At 36.6% G+C, this 17699-nt stretch overlaps 1 non-coding gene across 1 annotated transcript; it reads right to left on the bottom strand.

Annotated features, from left to right (window-relative positions):
- Window positions 1-2593: 2593 nt before the first annotated feature.
- On the bottom strand, window positions 2594-2721 carry LOC123845154 (small Cajal body-specific RNA 11). Its single transcript, XR_006790988.1, has one exon. It is a non-coding gene; the product is annotated as a small Cajal body-specific RNA 11 (non-coding RNA).
- Window positions 2722-17699: the final 14978 nt, after the last annotated feature.

Genomic DNA, 17699 nt, shown 5'->3' with positions numbered 1-17699 from the left:
AAATTGGTCAAACAGGAGATGATCTTGTATGGGCCTGAAGCAATTCTTTGGAAGTCCTTTAAAATATGCTCAGGGCTTCTCTGAGTGGAGAGCCTCCCACCTGTGGTCATTAGCCTCCACTCCTGCCCCGGGGTTCCAGCTGGCTCATGATGTTCTTTTCCTGACTGCTTGCCTAACAGGCCCCTCACTTGTGTAGGCAGCCCCCACAATTACATAAACAAAAAGGCATATATTTGCTTATAGATATGATGGCCCACTGGTCTCCTTCTCTGGTTGAACCTTGACTAATACTCTTGCCTTCACTGCACATTTAATACTTGAGCCTGAACTTTGTTCAAAATCAGAATAGAAATGTGGGGAGGGAGCAGTGAGTTTTAAAATAGGGTTCAGGGAGAGAGGAGCCAAGAGTAGAGTCTTTATTATTATATCTTTATGCCTCAATGTTGAAACACAGAATTCTTTTTCTACACAGAATTCTTTTCCTGTCATTTGAATGACTCATGTTCAACAACTTTTGACATCTTTTCTAAAATTACACGATATTAAAAAATATATAACTAGTAGATATCAGTCTTGGATTAATAACACTAGGAGGTATGACATATCAACATTTTTCAGTGTAAACCCTTGAATTTGAATCCAGGAATTTTGGATTACAGGGGAAAAGTTTTGCTGCTCTTAAATGTGTACATGAGAATTCTCCACAGATTTGTGTCAACAGTACTTTTCTACAGAGCACTCTCTTATAACCTCCTCAATAGTATCCAAGCAAAACAAATTTCTCTTTTAATTAATGAGTATTGGAGTACAAAATACCTGAAAAAAAATACTTTTATAGACTGAATGTTTGTGTCTGCCTCAAAGTCATATGTTGAAGCCCTAACCGGACCCCCAATGTGGCTGTCTATAGAGATGGGGCCTTTAAAAGAAGTCATCAGGGCTTCATTCTTATGACCTCATTTAACCTTAATCCAATAGAATTGATGTCCTTATAAGGAAGAGAGACCAGAGTGCTCTCTCTGTCTCCTTCAGTGGACAAGCAAGAGGTCAGATGAGCCCACAGTGAGATGGTAAACTCCTATAAGCCAAGAAAACAGAATAAAACTTACCTTGCTGGCCCCTTGGTCTTGGACTTCCGGCCTCCGCAACTGTGAGAAATAAATTCCTGTTGTTTAAGCCACCCAGTCTACGGTATGGCACCCCCAACAGGTTAAGAAAAATACTAAACATAAAAGGTAACATTTTACTAAAAATCAGTTAATAAATAAATTGTACGTTCTTAACTATCTCAAAAAGTATAGACTACAAAAAGTTTTTTAAACTTTAGATTTTCTTAAGACCATCATTTTAAGCTATAAAAGTGCATGCAGACAGTGCAGTAAGCCTAAGAAATTTGGAAGAAAAAAAATAGCAGGTTTCGCGATTTACCGCATTCAATATAGGATCCATCTGCTTGTTGATCTCTGATCCGAATAATGAGGGAGACATTAGATTCCTTTCTGTGTTTCTGAGGTTGTTAGCTCTGTTTTTGCTGTGTGTCTTTTTTTTTTTTTTTAAAGATTTTATTTATTTATTTGAGAGAGAATGAGATAGAGCATGAGAGGGGGGAGGGTCAGAGGGAGAAGCAGACTCCCTGCTGAGCAAGGAGCCTGATGTGGGACTCGATCCTGGGACTCCAGGATCATGACCTGAGCCGAAGGCAGTCGCTTAACCAACTGAGCCACCCAGGCGCCCCGCTGTGTGTCTTTTAAAAAGCAAGTATACATGAAATGATCTGGTGTTCTCACTGAGAGAATGCAATGAAGAAAAAAGACCCAAATCATCCCTTTCACTTTAGGGGCCGTAGAAAGTTCTAATCAAATTCCCACAGGTTGGAGAATCTCAAAACTTTAACTCACTTTTTTATATCCAAAGAGGAAAAAAAAAAAGTGACTCCTAAGACTACACAACAAAATCCAGTTAATTATACTTTCATAAATGGGGCGCCTGGGTGGCTCAGTCATTAAGCGTCTGCCTTCGGCTCAGGTCATGATCCCAGGGTCCTGGGATCGAGTCCCACATCAGGCTCCCTGCTCGGCTGGAAGCCTGCTTCTCCCTCTCCCACTCCCCCTGCTTGTGTTCCTGCTCTTGCTATCTCTCTCTCTGTCAAATAAATAAATAAAATCTTTAAAAAAAAACTTAAAAAAAATTATACTTTCATAAAATATTCTTCCTACTCCAATGTTTATACTTTTATTTGAAAACTATCTCTGACTTCCAGAGTGATTAGGGCAGTTTTCATGGCACACAATTATGTAAAAATTGTTATTAAGAATGATTTAATGCATGAACATTTAAGAGTATATATGGAAAAATATTTTGATTAAATAGAATAAACATGAGAATTGTTTAAAACCTAAATGTCATGAAAGTCTCTATTTTAAAATGCATTTTTTGATAAACTCATATTTATGATAAATTCACTTTTTGGCTCATTGGCATTACATTTAAAACACATGCATGTGCACACATACACATTCAAGCTATTTGACTTCTTTCTTCCTAGAAATAAGATTTTTCCAAGAGCCAGTGATTTTTTTTTTTTAAGTTGTAGATTGTCATCTCTGAGAGCCAGCCCTATTCCTAGGACAGCCCTCCTAAACCGAGAGGGAGTTTTCTGTGTATCTTGCCAGACTCCCATAAGCCAATGAAATATAATTCCCAAAGATTGAATTTAGATATGAAATCTAAAATTCTTGACATTTGAATTGCCTTGAAACTCCCATCCTCAGTTAAAACTCTATACTTTGTTTTCTTTAAGAGGATTTACTACCTTTATTGATATATTTTTTTCACATCCCATAAACCCAAAATACAATTTTTAAATAGTTAAAAAATCTTCAAAGTGATTAACCATCATAGCTATAAAGTTATAAAGATAAAATCCTTACTAAATTTATGAAATTGGAGTGTAATCAAATAACAAACCATTTAAATGCCAATTAAAAGTTTAAAAAATAATTAAGTATCTAAAATTATCTTCATAAATTATACTTAAAAAAACTAATAATGGCTATCAAGGGATTATAATGGTGATATCTAGGTCTTATTTGCAATTAATTACATAAGATATATAACTACGAATTATTCTAATGCTCTTTTTTTGTTTTTTTTTTTTTAAGATTTTATTTATTTGAGAGAGAGAGAATGAGAGAGAGCAAGCACATGAGAGGGGGGAGGGTCAGAGGGAGAAGCAGACTCCCTGCCGAGCAGGGAGCCCGATGTGGGACTCGATCCAGGGACTCCAGGATCATGACCTGAGCCGAAAGCAGTCGCTTAACCAACTGAGCCACCCAGGCGCCCTCTAATGCTCTTTAGAGCACCAAAATTATAGCAGTCTTTGAAAGGATTTAGGGGGGAAATTTCATTTTTTAGTGAACTATATAAGTTCAGGGAATTATATATCTATGGAATCTTTGAATCTCAGCATTGCAAAATATATCACATTTATAGCCATTAAATGAAACCAGGTGAATTACCAAATTAAAGTCCTAGAGACAAAGTGAAATAATTTGCTTCATTTATAGTTTGTAAATAGGTTAAAACTTAATAGAATACTCCATAAGAATTCACATAGGCCACTATATAGATTATTCATGCTTATTAAAAAATCTATATATAGAATCTATATTTAATATGTAAAATATATATGTATATATTCTTTTCCTTAATCCATATCACCTAGTTAGCCCATCCCCCCAACTTCCTCCCCTCTGGTAAATCAGTTTGTCTTCTATAGTTGAGTCTATTTCTTGATTTGTCTCTTTCTCTTATTTTTTTCCCTTTGCCTGTTTGTTTTGTTTCTTAAATTCCACATTTGAGTGAAGTCATATAATATTTATCTTTCTCTGACTGACTTATTTCACTTAGCATAATACTCTCTAGCTCCACCCATGTTGTTGCAAATGGCAAGATTTCATTCTTTTTTATGGCTGATTAATATTCCTGTGTGTGTGTGTGTGTGTGTGTACACACCATTCTTCTTTATTCATTAGTTGATGGACAGTTGGCTATTTCCATAATCTGGCTATTGTTGATAATGCTTTATAAACATCAGGGTGCATGTATCCCTTTGAATTAGTGTTTTTGTATTTGGGTAAATACCTAGTAGTGCAATTGCTGGATCATAGAGTCATTCTATTTTTAACTTTTTGAGAAACCTCCATACTGTTTTCTACAGTGGCTACACCAGTTTGCATTCCTACCAACAGTGCAAGAGGCTCCCCTTTCTCCACATCCTTGTCAACACATGTTGTTTCTTGTTACTGATTTTAGCCATTCTGACAGGTGTGAGGTGATATCTCATTGTAGTTTTGATTTGCATATCCCTGATGATCAGTGATGCTGAGTATCTTTTCGTCTGTCTATTGGCCATCTGTTTGTGTCTTCTGCCCATTTTTTAATTGGATTATTCATTTTTTGAGTGGTGAGTTGTATAAGTTCTTTATATATTTTAGATACTAACCCTTTATCAGATATGCCATTTGCAGATATCTTCTCCTATTCCATAGGTTGCCTTTTAGTTCTCTTGACTGTTTCCCTCACTGTGCAGAAACTTTTTATTTTGATGTCCCAATAGTTTTTTTGTTTTTTTTTTTTGCTTTTGTTTCCCTTGCCTAAGGAGATGTGTCTAGAAAGAAGTTGCTGTGGCCAAAGTCAAAGAAGTTACTGCCTGTGTTCTCTTCTAGGATTTTTATGGTTTCATGTCTCACAATTAAGTTTTCAATCTATTTTGAGTTTATTTTTGTGTGTGAATAAACACATACACAATGTATGGACTCTGATTTCAGACTCAAATTACAACCTTTGTTCCTTTGTGGGCTTTTAGTTCTGATTACACTGGATTATTCTCCAACAGGACGTGGTCTTGACTGCACAAGTGATTTCTGCAATGATATCCCAATTAAAATACAAAGATTCCTATGAACCTATGAAAATAATTGTTTCCATTAAAATTAAAGATTTAATAAAATATTTGTTTCTGAAGTATGAGAACCAGTCTTATGGATTTCTTATAGAAAAAAAGATACTATTTAAAGAATATTTCATTTCAGTCTGTAAAAGCATAGTCTAAAAAGCTGAGTGTTGAATGGTTTATAGCAGCAATTTCTACAATAGTCAAACTATGTAAAGAGCCTAGATGTCCATCAACAGATGAATGGGTAAAGATGTGGTGTATATATACAATGGAATATTATGCAGCCATCAAAAAATGAAATCTTGCCATTTGCAATGACATGGATGGAACTAGAGGGCATTATGCTAAGCGAAATAAGTCAATCAGAGAAAGACAAATATCATATGATCTCACTGATATGAGGAATTTGAGAAACAAGACAGAGGATCATAGGGGAAGGGAGGGAAAAATGAAACAAGACGACACCAGAGAGGGAGACAAACAATAAGAGACTCTTAATCTCAGGAAACAAACTGAGCATTGCTGGAGTGGTGGGTGGTGGGAGGGATGGGGTGGCTGGGTGATAGACACTGGGGAGGGTATGTGCTATGGTGAACGCTGTGAATTGTGTAAGACTGATGAATCACAGACCTGTATCCTGAAACAAATAATACCTTATATGTTAATTAAAAAAACAAAACAAAAAACAAAAAACCAAGTGTTAGAGATAAAAAAAGATTAAGAGGCTTTCATATACCCATCCAAAATATCAATATTCCAGGGGTTCCTGGGTGGCTCAGTTGGTTAAGCGTCTGCCGTCGGCTCAGGTCATGATCCCAGGGTCCTGGGATTGACTCCCGCATCGGACTCCCTGCTCAGTGGGGAGTCTGTTTCTCCCTCTGCCTCTGCTTCTCCCCCCTGCTCGTGTGCACGCACACTCTCTCTCTCACTGAGTCTCTCTCTGTCAAGTAAAATAAATAAAATCTTTAAAAAAAATCAATATTCCAAACAAAACATATATAATCACAAAATAGATTCCTTTATCCATTCATTCAGTCCTATGTGATTAATTACTGAAGAAGGGTAATATTCTTTATTGAGATACATGTGTAACTATGTCATGAGGATTTGATCAGTGTTTCCCCTGCGGGTTGAGTAGGGGTAAGGTGATCAAGCACACCTCCCCACCTCTCTTCCTTAGAGTGTCTCCTTGACACATTATTGTTTCAATAAAAGGCTCAAACTTTTGATATGACGGTGCAAAGTCTTAGTCCTTCTGACCATTGATTGGAGCTCCCAACACCTTCAGAATTAGTTCAGGATTGTCTCTTAGGTTATCAGGAGGTAATCACAGATGTATCATTTTATATCCCAAGAAGATTTGAGAAGTGTTAATTGTTCTTTTCCCACTTAAGTGTATAAATATGTGTGAAATTCTATCCAGCCTTTGTAGACACTTTCAGGCTACCTTCTCATGCATGCAAATATGAAATGGTTACTCACTAATCAATTTTTTTCCCTCTCCCTCTTTAATACTGGTGTGGAAGGTGTTTTGTTGGTTTCCTGATTGTTTGCAGGAATTGTAACATTATCTTATAAGGTATAATAAGATGTTACTTGCTAACAAGTTAGTCTGCCATAGTTTCATGGATGTTGCAGAACATACAACACTCCTGGGTCAGAGACAAGAGACTGTTTATTACTCAAACAATGCAAGCAGCATGATCATCACATTCACATCAGCTGGCCCTACCTACCACTTTCTGGAGGGACCAATGGAGAGGGGCGAGGTGGATGCTGTGCATACAGTGAGTTTGCATTATAGAACATGGAGTTTAGGAAACCCAAATCTTTTATAACAGGCTCCCAGGAAATGAAATGAGATTTACTTGAAGGTGACATTAACTTTATTAATCTGGACTGTAAACAACCTTGTCCCTAGCTGTGGAGAGAAACACTGTCTTCCAAGTCCGTTTGTTATACAAATATCCTTGGAAAGATGATCCAGAGCAAAGGTAGCCAGTGTTTATGCTTGTAAACATACAGAAATGAAAGAGATCCTTGGGAAATTGTCTTCCAATAAAGGTGAGAAAATATTCTTCACAGTGAGGGCATTCTAAACCTCCAGAGCCTTCCTGCAGGGTATACAGTCTGTGAAATATATTTATAACAATTTATCCACACAAAATTAACTGTTTGGTAACCAATATTTCAGTATTCTAACTTAGAAATTATCTAGGGCTATGGATTGCACAAATGGACCTCTGAGTAGACAAGCTTTAAAAAGACTTTATGGGAATAACATTAGCTTTTCTAATTAGTAGATCTCTGTATGATGCTTGGGAAGCTCTTTTCTCTTCAAGAGAAAACAAATGCAAATATTATAAAAATACTTTTTACAGTTTTACTGTATACTGACAGGGAAATTATGGGTTGCTGAGGATTTTTTAATGCAAAATTGTCACATTGGTCTGATTTGTTCAAGATTCACCTCATTGACATTAATTTAATCACATGAAAAAAAAAAAGCCTCCTAGCTAACAGTTTTGGTGAGAAAGGTTTGTTTGTTTTTCAAAAAGCACATTTTTAAAATATCAGAAGTTTTGAGTCTTTATATTCTAGGAATGCTAGAATTATGTCCATGTTGACTAGTTTCTATATGAGAACAGACCTTATTTATTTTTTGAGAATTTCTATCTAATATATTGATACCCCCTGGAGCAGGAAAATATTTCACACTCACACAATGAGAATTAAAGCCTTTCTTCAATTACAGACACAGATGCACACACAGACTTTGCAACTTTACTTCACAACTTAAGACAAAGGTCAAAATTCAACGCCAACACACACAAATCACTGGTTCAGATCCCAAAGTACTGTTCTGTTTTCCAGCAAGCATGAAATATTTTCTTAATTGATTTGAACTCACAAATAAACTAAGAAAAAAGACCAGTAACTGAGATAATCTGTTATCTCTCCCCTATCAGAGAACAAATCTGGGTCTCTACCCATGACCGATCTTTAATGGTCAAATCATGAAACCAGATTTTCGTTTCTTGCTATCCTATGCAAACCAGAAGCAGAACCAAACTTAAGAGATAGAAAATAAAAGCATATAATGAAAAATTAAAATAGTAAAGAAGCAAGAGTCAGTAAATTTATTACTGCTTGGTATTCTTTTTTCTTTTCATTTTTTTAATTTAAATTCAATTAGCCAACATATAGTACATCCTTAATTTTTGATGTAGTGTTCAATGATTCATCAGAGTATTCTTTCTAAGAGGAAAGAAAATATGTGCTTTGCTTCCTTGGACATTTCAGTGAAACCTCCAAAACTCTCAGGGTTTTTTAGAAGTTCAGAAAATAAATTCATATATGGGGGAGCACATCAAAGATTCATTAACTAGTACCCAAACTTGAAAGGAACTGGGGTTCAAAAATATATAAACAAAACCAAACCAGAGTATTCATGGTGATCAGATGAAAGAACAGTGGGGAAATACTGTGAAGTTACGTGCCCAACTGGTGTGATGATTAATTTTGTCACCTTGACTGGACCAAGAGGTACTCAGATATTTGGTTAAACATTATTTCTGCGTGCATCTGTGAGGGTATGTGTATGTGTCAGCTGCTACCTCAGCAGAGGAAGATTTTAATAATCAAGTGGATGGAAGGACTTGTTCTGTGGATAGTAGTCAGCCTCTTTCCTCAGCCACCCTCTCATTGTCCAAGGGGTTCGTGAACAAAGTGGCCATAGGGGCAGGGATGGAGATTACTCATGGGCTCAGCAACATGGACCTCTACCATCGCCCATTGTGGAAGAGTCAGTGTTTCATTCTTGCTGGAAGAGATACTTAACCTGAATCTGGCTTCCCTGCATGCTGTGCTTCTGCCTTGTCTGCCATTATGGTATTCCACACAGCGTTGCTTCTGATCAGGGAACTCACTTCACAGCCAGAGAATTGTGACAATGGGCTCCTGCTCGTGGAATTCTCTGGCATTATTCTCCTATCCTGAAGCAGCTGGCTTGATAGAACAAAGGAATGGCCTCTGGAAGACTCAGTTACAGTGCTAGCTAGGTGGCAATACCTTGCAGGGCTGAGGCAAGGTTGTCTGGGAGGTATACACACTCTGAATCAGTGCCCAGTATATGGTGCTCTTTCTTCCATAGACAAGAATCCAGGAGTAGAAGTGGGAGTGACACCACTATTAACCCTAGTGGCCCACTAATAAAACCTTTGCTTCCTGTTCTTGCAACCTCATGCTTTGCTCTGGCCTAGAAGTCTTGATTCCAAAGGGAGAAATGCTTCCACCAGGAGACACAACAATGATTCCATTGAACTGGAAATTAAGTCTGCCACCCAGCCACCTTAGAGTTCTCATGCCTCTGAATCAACAAGCAAAGAAGGGAGTTACTGTGCCAACTGGAATAATTGATCCTCACTTCCAAGGGGGAAATTGGATTATTATTCTACAGTGAATGTGAGAAAGAATGTCTGGAATACAGGAGCTCTCTTAGGGCATCTCTTAGTGTTACCATGCCTTGTGATTAGGGTCAATGGAAAACTATACTAACACAATCCAGGCAGGATTGCTAAAGGCCCGGACCCTACAGGAATGAAAGTTATAAATACCAGCTATGACCATGTGACCAATTACAGAAATAAGGACTGTAATTGTCATGAGTATTCCTCCTGGTTTTGTTATAAATATTTTTTTTATGTGTGTATACATATATGTATATGTATGCATATATACAAAAATTCATACAAAGGTATTTTCCGTATATATTTTTTGTTTTCCCCACTCTTATTTTTTTATCATGTAATGTAAGATACATTGACTTTATATCATAATATTTATTGTTAACTTTACATCACAATATTTAAGTTATGGGATAATAAGGAGAAGAGTAAGCATCACTCAAGGGCATTACCTTCTCTTCTGGGGAAGATATTAATGCATTTCTGGTTGTATGCAGGAGAGTTGTTTGATCTTAGGTGGAGTATGGCCTTGTCTTTATTTGGAGAGTAAGTGTAGTTCAAGGAGATGTGCATGGATAACAAGTTAAGATGGTGATTTTATGTGTCAACTTGTCTGGACCCCTGGGGTTCCCAGATATTTGGTTAAATGTTATTTCTGAGTGTGTCTGTAAGGGTGTTTCTGGATGAGGCTAACATTTGAATCAGTTGACCAAGTAAAGGAGGTTTCTCCCCCCAGTGTGGGTGGGTCTTATTCAATCAGTTGAAGGCCCAGACATCATAAAAGACTAAGACACCGATTCTTTCTCTCTGCCTGTGTCTCTGAGCTGGGACATTGGTTTTCTCCTGCCTTTGAACTTGGTCTTAGACTGGCACTTACACCAACAACTCTCTTCGGTCTCAGGCTCTCAGACTTGGACTGAAACTGTACCATTGTCTTTCCTTGGTCTCCAGCTTGCTAACTTCAGATCTTAGATTTTTTCAGCCTCCATAGTTGTGAGCCAATTCTTTATAGTAAATTTCTCTCTCTCCCTCTCTCCCTCTGTGTGTGTGTGTGTGTGTGTGTGTGTGTATCTCCATTCCGTTGGTTCTTTCTCTGATGAACCCAGACTAATACAATTGATTAATGCCATACAGGTCAAAAATAAATCAATAAAAAGCTAAAACTTTTGAGTTGTAATGCTCCCTATGGAAAGGAATAATGCTTCTTAACATGAGAAATTCATTTTCAAATTCATTGCTAATTTTTATTAGCCAGGAATAATAGGCATTGCTATCAGACTTCTACAAGTTAGTTTACAGCCTTTACAGAGTTGTAAAATAGCCTAATTAAGAGCAGATGGCAAAACAAAACTGGATAAATACTTCTAGATAATTAGATAAACTTTTAATACGAAAACTAATTTCTTATTCGGTTCCATCCAAACTGCCTCTGAAGGGGGAAAATGCCTACGGTAAGATAATTCCTTTTTAATATTTAAGTTATATTATCAATGTACACTTTAATCTGGGTATTTCTGAAGTTTGGTCAGTGTATGTTACTATGCATATCAATAATGCACAGCTCTCTAGGTTACAGCTTAGACTCTGGAAAATTAGATGAAATATCTCAGAGTGTACAATAAACTAGCATTTTCCTATGTCATCTATCCCCAATTCCCTACTATACCAAAAGCTTGAGTAACTTTAAATTTTGCAAATGGTATTCATTTGTGAAATTTTAAGATGTTCCCTGGGTATGAGTTAGAAATTCAACATTTAAATCCCCATTGAAGGGCGCCTGGGTGGCTCAGTTGGTTAAGCGACTGCCTTTGGCTCAGGTCATGATCCTGGAGTCCCAGGATCGAGTCCCGCATCGGTCTCCCCGCATCGGTCTCCCTGCTCGGCAGGGAGTCTGCTTCTCCCTCTGACCCTCCTCCCTCTCATGCTCTCTGTCTCTCATTCTCTCTCTCTCAAATAAATAAATAAAATCTTAAAAAAAAAAATAAATCCCCATTGAAGAGTCTCCAATTCAACAAATACTACTAGTTACGTTCATACAAAATGAAACAAATTTTTTGTTGTTAAACTCTTTTGGCCAAGATGTTCAATTCCACCAGATCAAGAGTGGAACATATTGTTTTATTTTTAGATCAGTCTTTTAAAATGTAAAATTTAAAAGTGTTTTTTTCTCTAAAAAAAGAAGATGAATTATAGATTTAGACATGAACTAAAAAATCATAGTTAAAAGATCGAATTTTTCTGGGAAGAGCAACACAAGTAAATTTTTGCTCAAATTCTGGGGGAGCGGGGAATGTGTCTTCCTGATCAAATGCAGAAAGTGCTTTTGTTGCACTTACTTGTGAGTTACTGACAACATTCGGAGGGACAGTCTATAGTCCTGTTCCCCATCGCCCCCCTCCTCCCACCGGATGCTTGTAATGCAGATTCTCAATCTTTGCTGCAGTTAGAATCACCTAGAGAGCTTTTTACAAAAATATTGATGCTTAGGATACACCCCACACAAATCAGAATCACTGAGGATAGGACCCGCGTACCACTATTTTTCAGAACTTCTCCCGATGATTCAGAAATACAGCCAATGTTTGGAAATACCGGTACAGTAGATTTTCTAGCTGCTGGCTTGTTTGTTCCTGACATTCCCTCCCAAGGTTTTCAAATACTTTGAAATAATTGTTACTATAACTCCTTTTGAAATAAGAGGCTTGAAAATATACTCATAAAATTCTTATTTTATCATTTTCTTAAGAATAGACATATTCGGGGGCGCCTGGGTGGCTCAGTCGTTAAGCGTCTGCCTTGGGCACAGGTCATGATCCCAGGGTCCTGGCATCAAACCCCGTGTCTGGCTCCCTGCTTGGCGGGAGGCCTGCTTCTCTCTCTTCCACTCCCCCTGCTTGTGTTCCTGCTCTCACCATCTCTCTCTGTCAAATAAATAAATAAAATCTTAAAAAAAAGACATGTTCTTCTGCTAATATTTGAAAATATACACCTAAAATATGTATCTTGATAGAAAATAAGAGTATGCCCCCACATGATCAGAGAGTATAACATTGATCCAGATGTATAACAAACCAGACTCCTATTTGGTCATATTGATGACTTTAACATATATGTGGGTATGAGTGTGTGTGAATTGGTCAGTATTATTTCAAAGCTGCAAGTAGTTTTTCTCACAGATGGATGATGCATTCTTTTTGGGGGGAAGATAGTTTTGTTGCTGCCAATTGGCCTTAATGCTAGGCAAAGTTAAAGCCAATATCCTGTTCTGGAATGGGGGAGAGGGGTTAAAGACAATAAAGTCCTGTTCTTCCAAGAATAAATATTGTAAATAGTTTTTGTTCTGGGAAGAGTTGCTCAAGATCCCTTTTTGGGGGCATCTGAGAGTGGTGGTCTGAAGTCCCTAGTGGGAAGATACAGGGAGGGTGATGTGGTGGTTCTTGTAATGATAGCTGAGGGGAAGCTTGCTTAGCTGAGAATTATCTAAGAGGAACTGTGGCATAGCTGAGAGATTTTATATGTTTAATCCAATTTTGTGTATGTGTTTCACTGTATTCCTCTTTTTTTCTACCCAAAACTTTAGTAGAATCTTGTTAAATCATGTTGGCTGCTCTTTGCTGTGGGGAGTTGGGGACTATTCTGGGCCCATGCTGGAATGAAATACCAAAATGGAGAGCAGCGATGGCCTGAGGGAAGAAGTTTCCAGCCTGCAGGAGGAGATCCAGAGTAGAAAGGAGACAAAGTCTGCCTCAAGGAATGGAGCACTGGGTAGAAGTGATAACTGGAATAATCCTGGAGCCTGTAAACATTCCTTGGTGATTCTAGAAATATCGAGGGAGGAGAAAGTCTTCTAAGACTCAGTTGTTGAGGATGATGCTATTTATGGTAAAGTGAAGGGTGACTGCTGAAAGCTGAAGCAGAGATAACTAGGTTGTAATAAGAAAAAAAAAAAGCCAACTTTATAAAATAACTATTCATTCTATCAGTCAACAAGCATTCATTAACCATGACATGAACTAAAAAATCATAGCTAAAAGATCGAATTTTTCTGGGAAGAGCAACACAAGTAAATTTTTGTTAATAATTTTTGTAATAATTTTTGTAATAATATATATTTTTTATATATAATATAAATAATAATTTTTGTAAACCATGTTAATAGCATGGTTTTAGAAATTGCATATTCATTAATTATATGTTATATGTATAAACTGAGCCAGATATAAAAAAATTTTTTCTTTAATGAGACACGATATTAAAAATAAGAACTATATAGCCAAGCACTTTGCCACGCACTCTACAACTCTACACGCAACACTAGTAATCGTTATTCGCAAGGGTTAAGATTCTGATGGGACAATCTTAAAAAAAAAACAAATTGCCATAAAAAGTGTACACTTCTTATGACTCTATTTCATGAAATTTTTGCTTAATATTGTTTTCACATATAGTAGTTCAGTTCTATTTCTGGATGCAATTATGTAAAAAGATTTGTGTGGGGGTTGATCCTTGAAGAATCCCTTGTAGCAGGATGACAGCGTGATGAGGCAAGGTTAAATAGCAGGGGAGCTACGCAGCTGAGGATCATCAAAGATCAGCATAGGAAGGAAACCCAGGATATAGAAGCCATCTGGCCAGAGGGAATTTAACAAATCCTCACAAGGAAATCTAGCTTTCATTAACTTTAGTTACAACCCAGAACAGAAATGTTTGAAACTCTCTTAATAAAACGAGTGGTTCAAGATTCCAGAGGAGGATATCCTGCAATGATGTCTTCAGACATGCTGGGAATTTCCCCCCCTCAAATATCTCCAGCGAAAACTGAAAACGAGCGATAGATACTCAGTCAGTAGGCACACGAGCACATTTTTATCTAGATGAGGACATTTAGAAAAATGGTAACCAAAGTACTTCTCACACAGTTGGTATTATTGTTGTTGGTGATAATCCTATAAAGCTTTGGATGTCCATTTGTATTTCTGTTGTTGTTGATTTTCAGCCTTGCTTTTCCTCCAAGACTCCTCTTTTCTTTGTCCTTTTCCTGGGCTGGTCCAGGCTTGGAACAGACTTTCTCATTGACATTTCTTATAAAATGGATAGTTATCAAAGAAATGATAAAATTGAAACTTTCTAAGTTAGAGATTTTAGGTCCATTTTTAAATTATATCTAAGATGTATTCTGATTGAGTTTACAACTTGAAGTCCTAAGCTTCTTGGATTCCATGAAAAATTACATTTTCTTCATTCAACAAAGATTCATTGAATGCCTCCTTGTACCAGACACTGTTCTAAATACTTGGAGATAAAGCAGTGGACAAAAAAAAAAAAAAAAAAAAAAAAATCCTGATCCCATGAAGCTTCTATCTAGTAAATGGGTGTATCTATATCTTTACATGAAAATATTTCTATTATAAATTTAAATTTTTTAATAAAGCACACAAGAATGAAGATACATACACACCCCTCTATATAAAAGATAAGGTAGATTGGTGATCCCTGAATTGGGAGTGAGAAAGAGTATCAGTTTTGAATAGGAGGATGGGGGCGTGTAACCCTGAGAAACTAATATTTGAACAAAGATCTGAGAGGAGGCGTCACAGAATGTCACAGAATGCTATCCTGACAGATGTATTGGTAGACTCCTGGAAGCCGCAAAAAAACTTGTTGATGTACCTGCATCTATTCCTTGAGAGAAGTGGAAGCCTATCAAGAATGGAAGGGTTAAAATCAGTTGTTAGATCTAAACAGTCCATGCGCCTGCTTTAAAGTAAATAGACGCAACTGAGGTTAGTCATTGAGAATCCTGGATAAAATCACAAGTTTTTATTTTATTTTTTTTTAAAGATTATATTTATTTATTTGAGAGAGCGAGAATGGGAGAGAGGGAGAGAGTGCATGAGAGGGGGGAGGGTCAGAGGGAGAAGCAGACTCCCTGCTGAGCAGGGACCCTGATTCAGGACTTGATCCCGGGACTCCAGGATCATGACTTGAGCCAAAGGCAGTCACTTAATCAACTGAGCCACCCAGGTGCCCCTAAAATCACAAGTTTTTAAAAAGAGATGTTTACCCATTTTACTTCGGTTCATAATTTAATCAGAATTCAACATAAGAAATTTTAGAAATCACAATAAATCTTTCAGTGTGTATAAAGGGGAAATCTAGCTGTCTGGTAGCAAGGAACAATGGAAAGGGGATGGGCCAGAGCATGAGGGGAGAGGTCCAAGGAGAACTATGATTTGGGAATATGGAAGATTTTTTTGAACATGGAAGGGAAAAAGTGGGGCATCCAAGTCAAAGCCCTGGTTTTAATCAGAAGTAATATTTAAGAATAAATGGAAATAAATCAACTTGTGAAAATATTCTGTAAGGTAGATCATTTCACTGATGGCAGAAGAGTTATATAAAGAATTCCCAGTAGACAAATAGTATTTTGGAATATATTTCATGTAATATAGCAGCAGAAAAAAAATCACTAAGAATGTCATGCAGATACATCTGAAACTAATGTAACACTGAATGTCAACTGTACTTCAATAAAAAAAAATGTCATGCAGAAAAGGAAAAAAATTCTCAAATGAATCTTAGAAAATGGAATATGGTAGTTATACTATCAACATAAAACCCTTTTGCTAGACATCAACTAAATATTATCATATCATATTAATAGAATGTAGTATAGTTGATTTCTCTAATACAGAATCTGAGCAAATCCATTCAAATATACACAGACACATATGATTTTGAATTGGTAACATATTCACATACTTCAAACATAAAAATATAAAAATATACCTGGAATGAATTTTCTATGCCCTTCTTGTAGCATATACTCTATGTTCTTTTGCATCTTAAAGTTCTTTCCATGTTAATCCATATTAATCCATTTATAAAGTATTTCCTGGTCCTTTTTTATTTTTTAGCAATTGCAAAGTATGCCATTGTGTGACTATACCATGATTTATGTAATCAGCCTTGTACTAATGGAACTTTGGTTGTTTGCTTTTTTACTACTATAAATAATTTCACAACAATAATCATGTACATAACAATTTCACACACATAGCAATATACATTTAGGATAAAATCCTAGGAGTAGAATTATGATGCCAAAGAGTATATACATTTTAATTTTGATAAAAGCTGCTAAATAGCCTCTCTAGTGATTGTACTGATTGACTCTCACTAAAAATTCACAAAAGTTACTCTTTTCCAGCAGCCTTGTGAACATAGCATATTTTGGATTTTAGCAAGTAGGTGCAAATTTTGTGTCACTGTTTGAATTTGTTTCTCTTAATACAAACCCATTTGGGTATCTTTTCACATGTTGGAGAGATACTTGTGTTTTATTCTAGAAGAAGCTTTTTTTCATATCCTTTGCTCATTTTTCCATAGAGTGAATTGCCCATTGTCTGTGATATGAGTTACATTTTTCCCAGGTGTGTAATTTGAATATTTTCACCTTGCCTTTTTTTTTTTTGCCACTTATAAGGTGTTGTTGTTTTTTTTTAAACTGAATTTTATTTTATGCCTTCTGAATTTTATGTCAGAGAGAGAAAGGCCTTTTTTTTGTTTTGTTTTAAAGATTTTATTTATTTATTTGACAGAGAGAGACACAGCGAGAGAGGGAACACAAGCAGGGGGAGTGGGAGAGGGAGAAGCAGGCTTCCCGCGGAGCAGGGAGCCTGATGTGGGGCGAAAGGCCTTCTTCACTCAGGGCAAGAATTCTCCATATGTTCTTTTCTCTGAGCACTGTTTTGGTTCCACACATATGCGTGTATGCGCACACACGTACAACCTGTCTATCAAGCTCCTGAGTTTATTGATTTGGAATTTACCCAGGAATGGACTCCATTTCATCTCATTCCACATGTCTCCCCAGTTGTCTAAACAGAATTCAGTGAAAAATTAATCTTTTCTAAAGTGCCCCCATTTATACTAAATTTACAAGTATACTAAATTTACTAAATATATTTATACTAAATGTACAAATATACTAAATTTACACATATATTTAGGTCTATTTATACTAAATTTACAAATATATTTAGGTCTATTTCCATTCTTCTGACTTTGTACCATTATTCTTTATGTTATGAGGTGCTAAAACTACAGTTTTAACTACTAAAACACAGTGGTATGATTTATCTTCTAACTGCTCTATCAGGTATTATAAAGCCTCCTGCCTATACAGTGCTTTAAGCACTTTGGAAATAACTTTTAAAATCTATAATAAAGAACTGATATGCATAGGCCATGAGCCAGCAATACAACTCCTAGGC

Source organism: Mirounga angustirostris, unplaced genomic scaffold (assembly GCF_029215605.1).
Source record: "Mirounga angustirostris isolate CCGP_5_RB_7025 unplaced genomic scaffold, mMirAng1.0.hap1 SCAF_5, whole genome shotgun sequence".
Lineage (NCBI taxonomy): Eukaryota > Metazoa > Chordata > Mammalia > Carnivora > Phocidae > Mirounga > Mirounga angustirostris.
The sequence above is the reverse complement of the archived record's forward strand: the minus strand, read 5'-3'. Positions and strand labels throughout refer to the sequence as shown.